The sequence below is a fragment of the Leucoraja erinacea genome, unplaced genomic scaffold (genome assembly GCF_028641065.1).
Source record: "Leucoraja erinacea ecotype New England unplaced genomic scaffold, Leri_hhj_1 Leri_1358S, whole genome shotgun sequence".
Taxonomy (NCBI): Eukaryota; Metazoa; Chordata; class Chondrichthyes; order Rajiformes; family Rajidae; genus Leucoraja; species Leucoraja erinaceus.
Window position 1 is genome coordinate 553 of NW_026575625.1, and position 17,380 is coordinate 17,932.

At 43.0% G+C, this 17,380-nt stretch overlaps 1 pseudogene; it reads left to right on the forward strand.

Moving 5' to 3' along the window:
- The first annotated feature begins 1,497 nt into the window (after nt 1-1,497).
- LOC129715724 (zinc finger protein 229-like) overlaps nt 1,498-17,380 on the forward strand; it is a 37,042-nt pseudogene continuing 21,159 nt past the window's right edge.

Consider the following 17,380-nt stretch of genomic DNA (forward strand, 5'->3'; position numbering starts at 1 on the left):
CCAATGAACTGGCCTCAACTACCCTCTGGCAGAGAGTTCCAGAGATTCACCACTCTCTGTGTGAAAAAAGTTTTTCTCATCTCGGTTTTAAAGGATTTGCCCCTTATCCTTAAGCTGTGACCCCTTGTCCTGGACTTCCCTAACATCGGGAACAATCTTCCTGCATCTCTCAGTGTCTGTCTCCCTCCCCCTCCCCCTCCCCCTCTGTAAAAAATAAACAAATCTCCACATAACTACAGGTCTGTGAGTAAAACTGGGGTAAATAATGTTACAAACCTCTGTCTGTGTGGATATATGAGGTAAATAAACTCCATCTCCCCCACTCTTCCCCCTTGCTGTACATAATCAATAAACCCCCATCTAGGGGGGTTAATCAATAAACTCTCCGTCCAACCTCCCTCTCACCACCTCTCTCTCTCCCCCTTGACTTCTCCTTCCTTAAGTACCCTGCGATGTCGACCATCAGGCCCTGGGGATTTATCAGCCTTCACTCCCATCAGTCTACCCAACACCATTTCTTGCCGAATGTGAATTTCCTTCAGATCCTCCGTCACCCTAGATCCACTGGCCATTAGTACACCTGGGAGATTGTTTGTGAAGACAGATCCAAAGTACCTGTTCAACTCGTCTGCCATTTCCTTGTTTCCCATAATAAATTCACCTTTTTCAGTCTTCAAAGATCCAAATGTAACTAGTTGTTTTCTCTTCACATACCCATCCACGTTCCCCACAAACACTGGCGGGGTAATGCCAGCAGTCGACCACCGTGAGGTCAGGTCGCCGGTCATGCACGATGTGCATGTGTGGGGCAGGGGTACGTCACGGGGCAGCGTGGGGGTACATCACGGGGCAGGGAGGGGGTACGTCACACAGGGCAGGGAGGGGGGGTACGTCACGGGGCAGGGAGGGGGGGGTACGTCACGGGGCAGGGAGGGGGTACGTCACGGGGCAGGGAGGGGGGGTACGTCACGGGGCAGGGAGGGGGTACGTCACAGGGCAGGGAGGGGGTACGTCACAGGGCAGGGGCACCCCCTTCTTCCTCACCGAACCCCCTCGCTTCTCCCCCTCTCCCCCTCTTCCATCCCCCTCTCCCCTCAATCTCCTTTCTTCTCCCCTTCCCCACTTGCCTCCTCGCCACCTCTCCACTCCTGCCTCTCCCCCTCCCCTTCACCCCCTCCTCACCCACCCCCTCTTCTCCATCCCCCATCACGGGCTGAGCTTGGAGGGGCTGATCTTTGTTGGTGGACCACATGACGGGGCACAACAAGGGGAAGCGTTATGAGTGTGACGTGTGTGGCAAGGCCTGCCGGAGCCCGAGCGAGCTGGAGACCCACCGGCGGGTTCACACGGGCGAGAAACCCTATGCCTGCTTCACCTGTGGCAAGAGCTTTGCCCGGTTGACGGGGCTGTAGGAACACCAGCGGGTACACAGCAGTGAACGGCCCTTCACCATCTCCGACTGCGGCAAAGGCTTCAAGTCGTCGCCGGAACTGAAAGTGCACAGGGGAGCGGCCCAACACCTGCAGCGACTGTGGCAAGGGCTTCACCCAGACCCAAAACCTGCGGTTACACCAGCGCACCCACACCGTCCAGCGGCCCTACACTTGCAGCGATTGCAGCAAGGGCTTCACCTGCTCCGCCTATCTGCTGACCCACCAGCGCGCCCACGGCGGGGAGCAGCCCTACACCTGTGCCCAATGCAGCAAGGGCTTCACCAGCTCCAGAAGCCTACTGATGCACCAGCACTCCCACACTGGCGAGCGTCCCTACACCTGTGCCCAGTGCGGCAAGGGCTTCACCCGCTGCGACAACCTGCTGGAGCACCAGTGCACACACACCGGCGAGCGTCCCTACACCTGTGCCCAGTGCGGCAAGGGCTTCACCTAATCGAGCAGCCTGCTGGTGCACCAGCGCACCCACACCGACAAGCGCCCCTACACCTGCACCCAGTGCGGCAAGGGCTACACCAGCTCCAGCAGCCTGCTAAACCATTAGCGCTCGCACACTGGCGAGCTTCACCCGCTCCACCAGACTGCTGTCCCACCAGCGGGTGCGCACCAATCGTCAGCCCTACGACTGCCCGTACTGTGGTGAGGCGTTTGCCAGCTCGCGGGGATTGTGGCTGCACCGGCAAGCCCACCCCGGCGAGCAGCTGCTCCCACTGTGACTAGAGAGCATGGGGGCTGCGGGAGCACCAATGGATACACACCAGAGAGAGACCCTTTGTGTGCGCTCAGTGTGGCAAGGGTTTCACCCGCATGTCCAGCCTGTGGCAGCACCGGCGTACCCACAGCGGTGAGCGTCCCTTTCCCTGCCCGTCCTGTGGTTAGGGCTTTACCCGTCTTGTCCACCTGCTGGAGCACTGGCGAGAGTCCACACCGGCCTGTGCTCTATGGCAAGGCCTTTCTCCGCTCCTCCAGCCTGCTGGCACACCACCACGTGGATAGGCGCTGTTTAGGTAAACACAAAATGCTGAAAGGAATGGGTAACGTTTCTGGTTGAGACCCTCCTCTGTCTGGACCCGAAATGTCACCCAGTCCTTCCCTGCAGAGATGCTGCCTGTCCCTCTGAGTTACTCCAGCATCTTATGTCCTTTTTTGTAAACCAGCTGTAGTGGCCATTTGGCCTGTTTTGCATGTCATTGTGGATGGCATGTGCCTTTAAACTTTAGACTGCCCGTTATAATGTGGGTGGGATTTATGACGTGTTTTTGGGCGTGTTTGCAGCAAACTGCTTGCGCAGAAGTTTAGTTTTTAGATTAGTTTGGAGAGACGATGGAGAAGATTAATCCTTCGACCATGTCATTGTTACGGAGACACGAGGAGCTTTCTAATATCTAAAGTAATAAGCTGGAGTTCGAAGAAGATTGCCGTAACAAGTCGGAAAAACCTTGGATGTATCTTACTGTTTTCTATCTACAATAAAGCAAATATTCATCAAAAGACTGTGTGTTGAAGGTTTATGAAAGGAGAAGCTCTGAAGGTCTCCGTGATGAAGCCGAATTTTAGTTAAAAATATAAGAAGATATTAAATTGGTTTCTGGGCTAGCTTACAGCTTATATTTAGTGTCAAATTAGGCTTTCCTCAGGTTGCGGGGTGTGTGAGATAATAAATCCTATAACATTGTCTCCCAAGTGACAGGCAGAGAGAAGGAGCTAGAGATATCTTTGAAGTAAGATGCCATAAACCAAATGACCAATGTTTATGGGGGAGGAGGTGATAGAGGAAGAGAGACATAGGTGGTCACATCTTTGAAGCAAGAGGCAATAAAGCAGATGGCCTGTGTTTATGAGGGACTAAGTGACAAAGAAAAACCAGGGAAGTGGAGATAAGATGGCCTATGTTTATGAGGGACCAAGTGACAAAGAAAAATCAGGGATGTGGAAATAAAATGATAAAGCAAATGGCCAATGTTTTTAGTATATCTTGTACCATGTAAACAAAAGGTTTGATGTGATGCATTCTGTGGAAACCTTTTCCAGTACCTCTGACCATGACTAATGTCTGTGGAATGTGCTAAGGGGACAAAAAAAACTATTTAAGGCAATGTAATCCTGTTGTTAAGGGAAGAGGACCGAGGACAGTTGAGTGTCTACATTGGTCACTTAGCTGGAAAACTCGCTCCCTTCCATCGGCCGATGTTAAGTAAAGTTTTGAACTGGTCTACCAAACAGTTTGTGTGGTGTCTGTTTATTAAGAAGCGAACCTGGTTTAGTAGTTAAGATAAGTAGCTTTTTCATTGGCGTAGTTATGCAGGCCTCGCTGGGACCACATCAACGGCTGATTGTGCAAGAGGTTGCAGAGGTTGCCGGGATTGGAAGGGAGATAACGGAGCTCTATCGGCCCCCTTGTAAGACCGACTCCCTCGAAACTCCCGGGAACATCTGTGATCCTTCATCAGAGGTTGAATTGGTTCCCTGCCGAGGTTCTTAGAAACAGACAAAGGTAAGACCAGTTGGGCTTTATATGTTTTTTTTAAGAAGGGGTATTGTGTATGTATTTTTAAGACAGAATTGTGCATGTATTTTTAGGAAGGGCTTGTGTATATTGTTAAGAAGGACTTGAGCGGTTCCTCTCTCTCTGTCTATCTCTCTTTGTTTTCTCTTTTTCTCTCTCTACTAAGGGTTCATCAGCCTTGTTGAGATATCCGTGATTTGTCGGGTTGAGATACGGGGGTTGAGGTGTGTATCTGGCTTATTGAGACATCCGAAGAGTTGTCGGGTTGAGAAATAAGTGACGTTGTGTATTGCAGTATTAAGAAGTCTGCCAAGTTGAAAAAAAAACTGGGGTCTTGGTTAGCAAGTCGGCCTCGTTGAGACACTTGGGTCGTATATTAAGGAATTAAAAAGTCAGCCAAATTGAGAAACTGGGGTCTCATTTAGTGGGTCGGCCTGGTTGATATATTTGGAACGATTCGGAATTAAGAAGTCTGTTTTCTCTCTCTCTCTTTCTATCTATCTATGGGGAATGCTATGGATACCGGTCCTATATATGTGTTATTTGAATCCTAAGTATAATAAGAAATTTAGAATGTTAAGTTACAAGTTGACCAAATGGTTGGGGGATGAAGCCTGGCCAGTAGGGGGCACATGGAATGTTGAGACAATTAAATAAGCAGAGGTGTTGATATGGGAAAGGAAGACAGGAACCCACTAGAAAGCCGATTTAAAATAGATTTAAAAATCATGTTTTATTGTGAATTATTTGTGAATATTATTTGGACACTTTGGCTATTTAAAAATGTTAATCATTTATTAAGAAATGGATAGATGTTTAGATCTAGTAATTGAAGTTTGAAATTAGCTACAATTGGGTAACTAACTAATTATATGCTTTAATTTCAGGTCATCCAAGTAAGATTATTTTATATTTATTTCAGAATGCTTCAATCTATGATAACTGAAAATTTCATTCAGTTCTCTTAATTTTTAAGAAGGTTATGGGCTTTTGACTGTCCATGATCACAGCTTTTTTGTTATGTCCATAGAAAATCAATAGGGAACAAGATGCTAATTTCCGAGTATGAAAATGGCCATAATTTTTTTATTACTTGAGATATGAAAGTGAATTAGTTGTCAAATTAAACTTATTGTTATGCTTTATCTGATGGGATAAATTGCAGACTTGATTTTTTAAATCTCACAGTTTTGTAACATTGCTAGATAGAGTTAAGAAACAAGGATAGCACTCGGAAAGGATGGAAGTTATTGCAACTAGAATGCCAGTGGGCAGAGGAACAAGAGAATAGAATTAAAACACAGACAGGAGGTGAGAAACAGGTGATGGTTCGTAAAAAATAAACCCAGTGCTGGTAAATCCTCTGGAGGAGACTTCATGTCTGGCACGACAACCCTATTTGGTAATGAAGATGAGGCGTTAGATAATCTTGGGAGATGTCCACCAGTAGCAATGGCATCCTTACCTGTGACAGTTCCGTCAGTAACATCCCTATACCTTGAAGTTCTGACCTTACAAAGCTCTCCAGGATTGGGAGCACGGAAATCCCTTTCTGTGCGTAATTTGTTCAAGGCATTGATGCTACCAGAACAGCTGGTCATTATTAAATGTACTGCACACACTGGTGCTGGGGGCCCTCTAGCAAAAGGTAATGAATTTGCCGATAGTGTATCCAAGCAAGCAGCCTGTACATCCAAATGCGTGGTGACATCTGGTAAACAGATACTAGCAAATAGAACGGTCCTGCCAGATATGAGGGAGGTATGTGCATTACAGAGGGACGCCTCTTATATACAAAAACAACTATGGAAACAAGAGGGCTGTGCCATTGATTCAGCACACCCCGCTTGGACAAGTTGGTGTATACGATACATTTTTACCCGTCTTACCCATGCTGGTAAGGAGGGAATGATAGGATAACAAAGGAAATGTGGTGACACCCGAAAATTTGATGAGGCATTGAAGCAGGCCTCTGAATGTAAAATTTGCCAATGAAGTAATCCAGGCAAACCATTTTAAGATACCCTCAGGGGTGACGCCAATGCCATCATGGTCGTTTGAATGCATACAGATTCATTTTATTGAAATGCCCAGGGCCCAGTGTTATAAATATTGCGTATTGATTTTAGATTTATTTAGTAGGTGGAGTGAAGCTCTACCAACCACCAATAATAAGGAAACATGTGCACATTTTAAAATCCAACAGCAATTAACTGTACACACCACCCACAGGTATCTGGGATGGTGGAAAGAGTCAATGGGGATTGCAAAACAAAATTACCCAGGAGGTAACTCATTTTTCTGACAAGCAACTCTGTTATAAAAAATTGGGGATGAAGGGAAATTCAATGGAGAAATGAGGATAGGATAGGGAGACTGAAAAGTCAAGGGGAGTCTGACTAATCATGATCTGGATCAATGTCCAATTAGGGTTAGGTAACCAGGATTTTGGTAAACAGAAGTCTTGTCAGAAAAAGGGAAAGTAAATTACAAAGAGACGTCTTTGAAGATGAAATATTATATACTGCTGGTAAAACAATGTTTTTGTATATGTACTGCTTGTAAAACAATGTTTTTTGTATGTGGAATGTGTGAAATTCGAAGCAATGAGCAAAGTTGTGTGTCGCTTTAAGACGTTTGTCCTTTAAAATGCAAATAGACAAAGTTTATGGTGTGCTCCGTTAAGAAACAGGCATGAATGGGGGGCGGAGCTATACTCGATGGATAAAATGTGTTGGTTGATTATAAATCTTTTGAACCAAGGTTAAAAAAAAGACTCATCCCGATTAAAGTATTAAATGAGATTGGAAATGTCAAAATTACAGAGAAAAGAAAATGTATTATTGATTACTGATTCTGAATGAGTTCTTTTGGGAAAGTTTGTTTTGATATGATAACAGAGGTTGTCTTTTAAAATGCAAATGAAGCAAGATTACTGTTTTCAAGCAAACAAAAAGATGTTGAAGCATGTGCTGTGTGAGTGAAATGAAGGTAGATGAAAAATTGTCTTATGACTTACAAAAAGGGGGTTTGAGGGAACTCACAATGAGGGATGAAAGGTGAGAAGATAAAGTAGATTGGGGAAGAGAACATATTTGGAGAATTGAATATTTAGGTGGGGAGAGCCTCTTTGGATATAATCGGATTAAAGGATAAATTCACAGGGAAGTGTTAAGAAGGGACTGGAGATACTGGAGGATCAAAGGGGGACAAAAGTGCTGGAGAAACTCAGCTGGTGAACAAGATTCACAACTTTTTATTGATACAGGAAAAGCTGCTCTGTCCACCCACTGGAGAGTGGGGGGGGGAAGCCACCAACAGGCCCTGGGCAATTAACTAATTATGTATGGTCGGCAATTAACCCATGTCTTGCCAGATCTACATTCCCAGGTTGGAGGAGTTTTTGCTGGAAACCAGTGACCAAGGCCATAAAAGCTATACGATGGGGGTGCTGGGACAAGAAGAAATTGAGACTGTTGAAAGAAACAACCAAGTGTTGCTAACAACATGAACTGCTGTGAAGATTGAAGATCATCGTCGTTGGATACATTTGATTGACTATGAACAGTTTGTGGAAACAAGGACGATGGGCTATTGATGCTCCTTTATTCTGGGGTGGCCCAGCCCACATGGACTGAACTTTCTTCAGAATGGCAAACTTGCAGACTAACCCACATTTATAGGATGGTACACACCTCCTTTTAAACAAGATTGAAGTCAAACATGACAAGTGCAGCAAAGATACCCTGACTACAGACAGTAAGAGGTCTGCAAAGGCTAGTTAAATCTACCTGTTTTTGCCACAACCAAGGCACTGGTGTATTTTAAGGAAACAGTATATTTGTGACAGGGCATTGTTATGTTGCAAATGCAGTGCCACACAAGAGAAGCATGAACCAGTTACACCAGCACACAGGGAATTCCAAATGAAGCCGAATAAAGGCTGAGCAATTTTTATGATCCTTTTCCTGTCCTATGGTAGTATATTAGTGTCACGTCCGGGGGAGGTTGGAGGCCATTTAAAATGTTTGGAGGGACTTGTGGAACGATTGTGCACTATGAATTGATTGTGTTACTAGTGTACTATTAATTTGTCTAATGAGATGCTTATGGTCTTTCGTATGTACTTAGCAAGGACTGTAGTTGTTATCAAAATTTTGATAAAAGGATGGAATGATGAAGCCGAATTTTAGTTAATAATATAAGAAGATATTAAATTGGTTTCTGGGCTAGCTTACAGCTTATATTTAGTGTCAAATTAGGCTTTCCTCAGGTTGCGGTGTGTGTGAGATAATAAATCCTATAACTGTCTCCCAAGTGACAGGCAGAGAGAAGGAGCTAGAGATATCTTTGAAGTAAGATGCCATAAACCAAATGACCAATGTTTATGGGGGAGGAGGTGATAGAGGAAGAGAGACATAGGTGGTCACATCTTTGAAGCAAGAGGCAATAAAGCAGATGGCCTATGTTTATGAGGGACCAAGTGACAAAGAAAAACCAGGGAAGTGGAAATAAAATGTTAAAGCAAATGGCCAATGTTTTTAGTATATCTTGTACCATGTAAATAAAAGGTTTGATGTGATGCATTCTGTGGAAACCATTTCCAGTACCTCTGAACATGACTAATGTCTGTGGAATGTGCTAAGGGGACAAAAAAAACTATTTAAGGCAATGTAATTCTGTTGTTAAGGGAAGAGGACCGAGGACAGTTGAGTGTCTACATTGGTCACTTAGCTGGAATTCTCGCTCTCTTCCATCGGCCGATGTTAAGTAAAGTTTTGAACTGGTCTACCAAACAGTTTGTGTGGTGTCTGTTTATTAAGAAGCGAACCTGGTTTAGTAGTTAAGATAAGTAGCTTTTTCATCCGAGGCAGCTTGCTTGCGTATCGAAGATATTCTCCTTATCCATTCTCATCCAATTAGCGGCTAGGGTGCTAATTACCTGAAAGATATGAAATATCTGCTGCTACATTGAGTCGAAGGATACCTCCCAGAGAGTGGGACAGAAGATTTAATCGAAGATAAGAAGGCTAAGACCTCAGAGAGGCGTAGCCAGAGAGTGACGTCAAGGCTAAGACCTCGGCCAGGAAAAGCCTTGAGGTCTATTAACAGTATCGGGACGTATCTGGAGACGTATCACTGGATGGGTGAGTACGAATCGATTATTACTCTTTGAATTAAAATCACAGGTTTAATTAAAAGACTTCTGTAACTCAGAGGGTGTTTTCTCCAGCGTGTCTGGGGAAAGCAGACCGACCTTGGATTGTTTGGAGTCGCTCCTGATAAGTGCATTCCGTTGAATTAGTGCATCATTTTGCACCTGGCATTAGAGAGATGTTCTCTACATTATCAGTATGTTTTAATTTTGAAAATAAATTGTTGACATAATAGAGCCACAGCTACTAGCAGACATTTGATCAATTAATTTAAAGACTTGGCGATCTGCCAAGACCTCGTTAAAAATTATGAGCGAAGGAGCGAGAAGCTTGGTGCTTGAAGGAGCACATGGTGGAGCCACAAGACCAGCCAGACAAGTTAAACTCACTGAGAGAGGTCGAATTCATGTTCTCATGGAGACTGAATTAACCATATAGCCATATACCATATAACAATTACAGCACGGAAACAGGCCATCTCGACCCTTCTAGTCCGTGCCGAACACATAATCTCCCCTAGTCCCATATACCTGCGCTCAGACCATAACCCTCCTTTCCCTTCCCATCCATATAACTATCCAATTTATTTTTAAATGATAAAAACGAACCTGCCTCCACCACCTTCACTGGAAGCTCATTCCACACAGCTACCACTCTCTGAGTAAAGAAGTTCCCCCTCATGTTACCTCTAAACTTCAGTCCCTTAATTCTCATGTCATGTCCCCTTGTTTGAATCTTCCCTACTCTCAGTGGGAAAAGCTTTTTGGATTGGATAGGAACAAGTTGTGGAAGAGGATTAGAAGGCTATTTGGAAGCGTGAAGATACTCATGGAATCGGAAGCTAACCAGGAGAAGGTGGAGGATAAATTACGCCTGATACATAGCCTTAGCCAGGAGCTGAAAGAGAAGCAGGACACACTGCTGGAAGCAGAGCGTTCTCAAGAGGAACGTGAAAGACATTGTAAGTGGGATTCAGAAAATACGGAGTATTATGATGAATCCATGGATGCTGCAGAAGCAAGCTGACAAAAGTAAATGTTACAGAGAAGAAAATACTAAGCATGAAGAAGAAGAAGGTGGTGATATAGAACCGGGAGATAGTATCTCAAATGTATCTTCATGTAGATCAGGCCGTAGACCTGATTGCTCAGCCAGTTCAGTTTCGAGGGCTTCTGCTCAATTGGGAGCAAAAGCTGGTTTAGCTGCGCTCTCAATAGAAGCGGTTGCCATGAAGAAAAAACATGAGATGGCGCGACAGCAAGAAGAGATGATGCAACAGATGGCCCGACAGCAAGAAGAGATGATGCAACAGATGGCCCGACAGCAAGAAGAGAAGACGCGACAGATAAAACGACAAGAAGAAGAGATGGCGTGATGTCAGGAACAACTGGAATTAGATACAAGCATTGCGGTGGCCAAAGCCAGGAAGGACTTTTTTGGAAAATGAGGGGTGTAGATCGTCAAAGACGATGAGCTCTAGACAGAGAGAGAAAACTGCTCAGAGTGAATTGGCAGTTGGATCGATTCCACGGTCAAGGTCCACCGGATGTCTTGGATTGGAAAACCTAAATAGGTTGAGTGAACCTTCATCTCAGCAAATGGGTGCTAGACCGAAACTAGCTGCTATGGGAACATCCGTACAAACCCGAGATGGACTGGTGGATCACGCTTTTCCAAGGCCCAGGGCACGGGCTCGAACAAGTCTGTTTGAGCCAAGACCTGTTTATGAACAGGTGGATCAAGAAGAAGGGAATCAGGTTGGCTTATTGGCACTGTTAAATAGGCAATCTGAATTCAACGAGATTATAGCTCGACAAAATACCTCTCTCATTCTGCCACCAGTTGAAATTCCTACGTATGGTGGAGATCCTTTGGAGTATGAAACTTTCGTAAGGGCACTAGAGGAGGTATTAGAGACGAAGGTTAAGGATGAAAAAGAGCGCTTACGATTTCTCGTGAAGTACACAAAAGGAAGTGTGAAGGTGCTTGTAGAAAGTTGTCGGATGGAGCCAGGCAACCAGGGCTATAAAAAGGCGAGAGGATTACCAAAGGAACGTTTTGGTGATGAACAGACGATTGCGAATGCATACATTGAAAAGGCCCATGCTTGGAAAGAAATCAAACCAGAAGATGTGGAGAAATTGAGTGAATATGCAATATTTCTGAGAAGATGGTGCAGCTCGATGAAAAATCTTGGCGACATGGAGGAAATGAATCTTGCAAGTAATATGAGAATCATCATTAACAGGTTGCCCAGAAGAATGAGAGAAAAGTGGAGAGATAGGGCAGGTGAAATACGAGATCAGAGCAAACATATAGCCAGGTTACCAAACCTGGTGGAATTATTAGAAAGAGAAGTACGGTACATGTCAGACTCATACAACGGGATTATTGAAGAAGCCAGACCACTTGCCACTTATAAAGGTTCTACCTATGCCAAAACTAAACAAAAGACAGGGCCTAAGAAAAGCAATTTTGCTCCCACTATAATACCTAAGAAGGCGTTGGGTGGTGCCATAGAGGATGCACCGACTATTAAGACGGGATTTTGTCCATTTTGTTCATAAGATGGTGTCGTAAATTTAAAGACAAGAAATATGAAGAAAATATAGACTTTTTAAAAAGTAGTGGAATCTGCTATGGATGTTTAAAGAAGGGGCACATGGTAAAAGACTGTAAGTGCCCAACAATTTGTGACAAATGTAAGCAGAATCATCCTGATGTGCTTCATCCTGTAAAGAAAGAGCCAGATCTTACTGAGCAGAAAAAGGAGTCAACGGCTATTAATGCTATCACCTCGCCTCAAGTAACTGCTCATATTGGGGCCGGGGAGGGAGCATGCATTTTCCCTATAACCATATAACCATATAACAATTACAGCACGGAAACAGGCCATCTCGGCCCTAAAGTCCGTGCCGAACAAATGTTTTTCCCCCTTAGTCCCACCTGCCTGCACTCATACCATAACCCTCCATTCCCTTCTCATCCATATGCCTATCCAATTTATTTTTAAATGATACCAATGAACCTGCCTCCACCACTTCCACTGGAAGCTCATTCCACACCGCTACTACTCTCTGAGTAAAGAAGTTCCCCCTCATATTACCCCTAAACTTCTGTCCCTTAATTCTGAAGTCATGTCCTCTTGTTTGAATCCTCCCCATTCTCAAAGGGAAAAGCTTGTCCACATCTATTTTACCAGTCCAAGTGAGAAATTGGGAAACTAATGTAGTGTTGCAAACACATTGCAATCCAGGACTTATACCCATCTCGCTGTCGCAAGAGAGCAACCAATATCATCAAATACACCACCCACCCAGCACACAAACTGTTCACTCTCCTATCATCTGGCAAGCGCTACCACAGCATGCCGATTCAAAAACAGCTTTTGCTCTCAGGCCATCAGACTACTCAACACACTCAAGAAAATTCCATGAACATTTAACTTGAACTCAATGTCTGCAGTATGCTATTTGCACTTTTCTATACTGCACCTTTATTATTGCACCTTAATAACATACCTCAAAATTTTACTACAGTCTGGCACACTGTGTATATTTTAATTAATGTATATTGTCTATCTTATTGGTATATTGTCTGTCTGTGTTATAAATATTACTTGCACATTTGGAGTATGGGGAAACGCAATTTCAATCCAATTTATTTGAATTGACAATAACGTTTACTTTGAACTTTGAACTTTGAACATATGCATTTCTGGATCACGGAAGTTCAGCTACTTTTTGTACAGAGAATTTGATGGGAAGACTGGACATTACTGGGGAGAAGGTTAAAATTCAATTGCGTACCATGAATAAAGAGAAAGAGTATCCTAGTTATTGTATTACAAATATGGAGATATCCAGTTTGGATGAAGATAATTTTATTCCAATTTCAGAAGTTTTTACACATGAAACAATGCCTGTTGGTCGTCAAAATGTACCCAGATGTGAAGACTTACAGCAATGGCCTTACCTGAAGGATGTCAAAATATCAAAGATAAATTCTGATATTGACTTACTTATTGGAACGAATGCTCTGAGAGCATTAGAACCTGTACAGATTATTAGGAGCCAAGGAGATGGACTGTATGCTGTGAAGACCCTACTAGGATGGGTTATCTATGGCTCCTTGTGTAAGAATAAGGGAAGCACCAACAAAATGAATTGCCGTGCTGTTGCTGTTAACCAAATATCTACAGGTAAATTGGAAAAGCTGTTAATGAAGCAATATAATCATGACTTCAATGAAAGTACCAGCCATGAATCTGAAGAAATGTCTAGAGAAGAATTAAAATTCTTAGATATTATGAACCATTCATTTAAAATGAAAAATGGACATTATTGTTTGGACTTAGCTTTCAAGCAAGAAAGTGTTAATTTACCGAATAATCGTCAAATGGCTGAACAGCGTATTCAGTTTGTTAAGAACACGAAATTTCAAGAGGAATATACATCCTTCTTACAGAATATGATTAATAATGATTATGCCGAGAAGATACCAACAAATCAATTATATCGAGATGATGGAGAGCTCTGGTATATTCCGCACCATGGGGTGTATCACTCGAAGAAAGGGACGTGCAGTCTTTAAAGGGACATCGCTTAACAGTGAACTACTGCAAGGTCCAGACCTTACCAACTCACTCATTGGAGTTCTCATCAAATTTATGCAAGAACCGATTGCTTTGATGGCTGTTATCAGATCAATGTTTCATCAAGTGAATGTCGCTGGTAAACATATTGATTATCTGCGATTCTTATGTTGGCCTGAAGGGAATGTGCAGCAAGAACTTGTTGATTACCGAATGAAAGTACATCTCTTCGGAGCAGTGTCATCTCCAAGTTGTGCGAATTTCGTTTTAAGGAAAACCGCAGAGGATAATAAAGATTATTTCCCCGAGGAGGTAATTTCCACTTTGATAAATAATTTTTACATGGACGATTGCCTAAAATCCATATCTACTGAGTAAGAGGCAATTCAAATGGTGAAACACCTGACCTCCCTCTGCAATAAGGGAGGATGTGTACTTACCAAGTGGATCAGCAACAATCATGCTGTTTTGGAAAGCATTCCACCAGATGACAGAGCGGAAGAAACCAATGAGTTGGATTTAGATAAAGCCAACTTGCCAATGGAAAGGGCACTGGGACTGCACTGGTGCATGGAAACGGATGTGTTTAAGTTTAAATTGTCGATTCAGGAACGATCATGCACAAGAAGGGGTATCTTATCTGTGAATGGCTCAGTATGCGACCCTTTGGGATTTCTTGCACCATTTACACTGCCAGCCAAGTTAATTTTACAAAATCTGTGTAGGGAAAAACGTGGTTGGGATGAGAGTATAACTCAAACATCCTCGCACAGTTGGACAGAATGGTTAAGTGGCCTCCATAAAATTTCAAAGTTTAAGGTAGATCGGTGCATAAAGCCTAAAAACTTTGGTAGGATTGGAAATGCACAACTGCATCATTTTTCGGATGCCAGTGAAAGTGGTAATGGGACTGTTTCATACTTAAGACTGCAAAATGTAAACAAAAGAGTGCATGTTCCATTGTTAATGGGAAAAGCCAGAGTAGCACCACTGAAGCAAATGATGATTCCCAGAATGGAACTTACAGCAGCAGTCTTAGCTGTTAAAATTGACATAATGCTCCAACAGGAACTACAATTCCAACTGGAATAATCTATCTTCTGGAAATTGATGAGGGTAAAGCAGTGGATGTTGTGTATATGGACTTCAGTAAGGCCTTTGACAAGGTTCCTCATTGGAGGTTGGTTAAGAAGGTTCAATGGTTGGGTATTAATGGTGGAGTAGCAAGATGGATTCAACAGTGGCTGAATGGGAGATGCCAGAGAGTAATGGTGGATGGTTGTTTGTCAGGTTGGAGGCCAGTGACGAGTGGGTGCCACAGGGATCTGTGTTGGGTCCACTGTAGTTTGTCATGTACATCAATGATCTGGATGATGGTGTGGTAAATTGGATTAGTAAGTATGCAGGTGATACTAAGATAGGTGGGGTTGCGGGTAATGAAGTAGAGTTTCAAAGTCTACAGAGAGATTTATGCCAGTTGGAAGAGTGGGCTGAAAGATGGCAGATGGAGTTTAATGCTGATAAGTGAGAGGTGCTACATCTTGGCAGGACAAATCAAAATAGGACATACATGGTAAATGGTAGGGAATTGAAGAATGTAGGTGAACAGAGGGATCTGGGAATAACTGTGCACAGTTCCCTGAAAGTGGAATCTCATGTAGATAGGGTGGTAAAGAAAGCTTTTGGTGTGCTGGCCTTTATAAATCAGAGCATTGAGTATAGAAGTTGGGATGTAATGTTAAAATTGTACAAGGCATTGGTGAGGCCAATTGTGGAGTATGGTGTACAATTTTGGTCGCCTAATTATAGGAAGGATGTCAACAAAAATAGAGAGAGTACAGAGGAGATTTACTAGAATGTTGCCTGGGTTTCAGCAACTAAGTTACAGAGAAAGGTTGAACAAGTTAGGGCTTTATTCTTTGGAGCGCAGAAGGTTAAGGGGGGACTTGATAGAGGTTTTTTAAATGATGAGAGGGATAGACAGAGTTGACGTGGAAAGCTTTTCCCACTGAGAGTAGGGAAGATTCAAACAAGGGGACATGACTTGAGAATTAAGGGACTGAAGTTTAGGGGTAACATGAGGGGGAACTTCTTTACTCAGAGAGTGGTAGCTGTGTGGGAATGAGCTTCCAGTGAAGGTGGTGGAGGCAGGTTCGTTTTTATCATTTAAAAATAAATTGGATAGTTATATGGACGGGAAGGGAATGGAGGGTTATGGTCTGAGCGAAGGTATATGGGACTAGGGGAGATTATGTGTTTGGCACGGACTAGAAGGGTCGAGATGGCCTGTTTCCGTGCTGTAATTGTTATATGGTTATATGGATCGATAGTACTACGGTTCTGAAATACATTAACAATGAAAACAAACGTTTTATGACATTTGTTGCAAATAGAGTCTCCTTTGTACTAGGAGCTACTAATGTTTCTCAATGGAGATATGTTAATACAAAGGAAAATCCTGCAGACGAAGCCTCTTGGGGACTAACAGCAAATTGCTTTCTTAATACCAAGAGATGGATCAATGGGCCAAAGTTTCTTAGTGAACCAAGCAGAGAATGGCCAAAGCTTCAACTCGGATTTGAAATCTCTACAAATGATCCGGAAATTAAACAAAACATTTCGGTGAATGTGATTGCTAAAAACTCATATGACACCGTGAACAATTTAATTACCCACTTTTCATCATGGAATAAATTGATAACATCAGTAGCCTGGTTTCCTAAAATAAAAACAAGATTGTTGCTGACGATTCGGAAAAAGAGACAAATAACAGAAAGTATCCTGGAGGAGAATACTGATGAACGGGAAAAGGAGATTAAAGGCCAGATGCAAGTTTTTGAAGCTTCATATAGCCAACAAAGCCTATGTATTGATGATCACCTCAAGGCAGAAAATGCGATCATATCTTTCTGTCAAAGACAGAAATATAAAGAAATATTAACATTGGAAGCTGGAGGACAGTGGTTAAAAAGAAGTAGTCAATTGTATAAGATCGACTTAATCTTGGAAGGAGATCTTCTGCCTAAACAGATTGCCAATGCCCGAAAAAATGAAATGTCCTATCATTCTCGCTTAGGACTTTTACATAACGACATTATTATTACGGCATATTCATGAACAAATTGGACATAGAGGAAGAAATTATATGCTATCCCAACTTCGTAAAACATATTGTGTCACCAAGGCTAATTTGGCAGCAAGAAAGATAATAAAAAATTGTATCATATGCAAGCGAGAGCGTGGAAAACCTGGTAACCAGAAGATGGCAGACTTGCCTCTGGAGAGTATCACTCCAGACAAACCTCCATTCACAGATGTGGGGGTGGATTCAAAGAGGATTTGTATATGAAACGTAGATGGAAACAAGTACAATATATGGCAAATCTTTTTTGAAGGAGAAGGATACAAGAGTATTTGCCTTTAATCCAAGAACGACAACGATGGCTAAGGATTAAAAGGAGCTTTGTTCCAGGTGACATTGTATTGGTAGCTGACTCTACAGCATCTCGAGGTTCCTGGTTAATGGGAAGAATACTAGAAATTATGCCTGATGTTCGGGGTTTGGTGCGTATGGTGCGACTGAAAACAAAACACAATGTTTTAATAAGACCAATAACCAAGTTGTGCTTGCTTCTAGAAGGCGAAAGTGAAGATGGCGGAGCCAAAAGAATTG